Below are 3,296 nucleotides of genomic sequence, written 5' to 3' on the forward strand. Positions count from 1 at the left end.
CTTAATTGAGTCACTAATTTTCTTGCTTTAAAAAAAAACCCCAAAAAAAACCCCCCCCCAAAAAAACCCCAACCAAAAAACATACTAAACTTTTGATGCTTAAAATTGATACCCATGAGCAAGACTGTTCCTGCAAGTTTTTCAGTAACAACTGCAATTGCATATTTTGTTTTTAATTGGCATTGGAGGGATTGAAGAGACATGTTGATATAAAAGAATGTTTTTCTTCTCTGTTGAGCATCACATGGTTAGTCTGTTTCTGGTACTAGGTATATTGAAATTATTTTTAGGAATATTTTTCTTTATAGATACTTGTTACTGTGGTTAACAAATGGCTTCTTGTGAGAGCCATACTGTGAAGATGCCTTACCTTACATAAGCTACACTGTTTTTGAGAACATTGACTTTTATGCCTAGTAGTAAAACAGCATGTGTGCTGTTCTCTTCAGATTCATTAGTGTTATTGGTAAATAACAGGTTTTGACAGGTTTTGTTAAATGCAGAAATACTTTTTTTTTTTCAGAAAATACTTCACTTAAATGTATTCTAGTAGAGGATTTAGAAGGTAGACAGGAAGTCACAGATCTGAACACATGGCAGTTAAGGCATTTGTTGAGAAAATCACATATAATGTCTATTATGAAATTCCTTTAAATTCCTGTTTGTTCTGTTTTTCCATGTTCTAACCGTCTGTCTGATTTGAGCTTAGATACTTGCCTCATGTATTGGCCTATGACTAAGTGTCCCAATTATCAGCACACCTGAGCTGATGTTTGTTTTTACTGAATGTATGTAAGGTTCAGTTGTTTTGGAAACAATGCATATCTGATACAGTTTATCTAACAATAAGTATTCATAGAACAGTTGAATGTATGTTCCTGATCTTTCAGATTCTTTGAAGTAACTTTAGGACCAAATCTTCTACTCACTGTATTAAAAAAAATAAAATGACATGATAGTGGGACTCCAGTGTCATTACATAGTGTGTTACAAACCACAGCAAATTTGTGTAGTTTCGCAGTATTCTGTTAATAAAAAAGCACAACTATATTGTTGATTTCTGTGACTTTATTATGGTAGTGATTTCCTTAAAAATAATTTCTCTTTTCTTTATTCATTTAAGTACGTTAATTAGTTCATGCAAGCAATGTTTATGTGTAAGCATTTGGGCTCTATACTACAGAGACAGTAGGAGACTTCTACTACAGCGATATGGTTGTTTCTTGATGTAACTTTCAAAGATAGTAAAGTTAAGGCTGATTCAGTTCTAGTTTGACTTGTATGACCTTGCCTAATGAGGAAACAGAAACACTTCTGTGTTTGGTGGTTAACCAGTGCAACAAGCATGATCAGCTGCATTCTGTCTCCTTTCTTATTGACTGCTGATGGGACTGGGATCCCTTGAAGTAATATAAATGTTTTCACAAGTGGACTGAGTGTGATGAATGCCAGAACAACAGATGCTGAAATTTATGCCGCACAGACAAGTGGCCAGTCAAGATTTTCTTTTGCCTGAGGTTAGACTATGAGGCACCACCTTTAGCAAGGAAATGGTAGGTCAGTCCCCCCATTCTCTCAGTCGTTGGCCTCACTGCTAGGCCTCTAAATGAAGATGTAGAAGTATTCTGACTGCATTGATCCTTTGAGATGTGCAAGTATGTTCTCTGACCTGCTGTGAAGCTGCTGGAGTCATTGGGCACTCAGCAGCCATAAAATGGTAAGAGTTCTGTCACTGCTCACTCTAGCTGAGTTTTTGTTGCATTTCCAATGTGTGGGGTTTTTTTTAAAAGTGAAGTACTTCCCTTTCTTTAAAAAGCAATTTCAATTTCTAAAGCATTTGACTGTTTTATACAACTGAATATTTTATAGAAAATTCTGGTGTCACTGTTGACATGAAATAAGAGAGTATGCTGTCCTTACCCCCAATACTCCAATCTAGTAGCCTGAAAGTTTTCCAGCTGAATTAATGAGGAAGAGGGTAAGTCTTTAGCGGCACTGTCAACCTGAAAAGTGATACAAGGCATAGCAGAGTTTTCTCAGGCTATTGCTAACTTATTTCTGCTGTTCATAAACAAGAATGTGTATATGCAGCAGACCCAAGCAAATGGTGGTTCTGAGTTCTTAAAAAATGGATGTAACTGTTGCAGAGCTGTTCTCATGCATCTTCACTGAAGTAACAGGGCCATAATCTTGTCCGTTCTGAAGATACGAAGACAAAGAATCTATTTTTACCTTGTCAGATAGGTCTGAGATGGCCCTAAACCTGCTGTAGTATTATGCCATGTGTACACTGCTTTAATTTCAGCTGACAGTTGCTTTTAACTTGCACAGCAAAAGCAAATTCAGTAGTTACCACCTGTATGATCAAACCTGAAATGTTGCATGTGGCTTCATTTAAACTCCCATTTCTTTAACTCCCATCTTCCTTTCTTTGTATAAGGGAGGACATACACTGAACCTCCACAAAGAAAAAGGATGACGTTAGGTAGCTGCCCCGGCCCTTTTCATGAAAGAAAATATCATCTGTTCCAAAAAACTACACATTTTGATAAAATCTTCAGCTAATCTTCTGCTAAGTCCCTTTTTATATACCTAGTGCAAAAGGCAGTAGGATGAGTTGCATGTCCCACTCTTGCTGTATAAAAGACAGTTGTTAGAACAAATTGGAAAAATGGAGGCACCAGCTGAAATCTCATCATCAAAATACAAAACTGGTTGTGACACTAAGCCTTGCATCACATTTTCCTCTTAATGCCTCAGGATTTCTTGCAGCTGCTTTTAATGATTTTGTTAGTGTTCCATACTGAAGACAGGACAATGTCTTTGCTGTAATTGCATCATTTATCCAAGTAGTAGGACAATTTCTGTGAGAGAAAGTATAAGCACTTGGTAAGTGGAAAAAAATTTAAAAGTTAAAGATTTTACGTGTATTTGTGTGCTCTTCAGGGACCAAGTCATCCAAGTAAAAAGAGAGTAACCACCACCAACTTTTCAATGAGTGTGTTTAAGTACTCTGCAACAGATAGAACTGTAATATTTTTAAAAGGGTGATTTACCTGGTAGGCAAGCATAAAAACAGTACTTATGTTTATTTTATTGCAAATATAATAGTGCTCATTTAGCGTAATGAGATTAAATTGCATTGAAAAGGAATTGGTTAGTATGAAAGAGTGATTTAATGAAAGGGCTTTTGTGAGATTATTCCAACAGTGGAGGAGTTGTCTTTTTAATAGAACTACATCTAAATGTTAATCCTGCCATTTGTCATTGTTTTGCCAGATGTCTGCTGTGTACCT

The sequence above is a fragment of the Nyctibius grandis genome, chromosome 3, assembly GCF_013368605.1.
Source record: "Nyctibius grandis isolate bNycGra1 chromosome 3, bNycGra1.pri, whole genome shotgun sequence".
In the NCBI taxonomy this organism is placed as follows: Eukaryota; Metazoa; Chordata; class Aves; order Nyctibiiformes; family Nyctibiidae; genus Nyctibius; species Nyctibius grandis.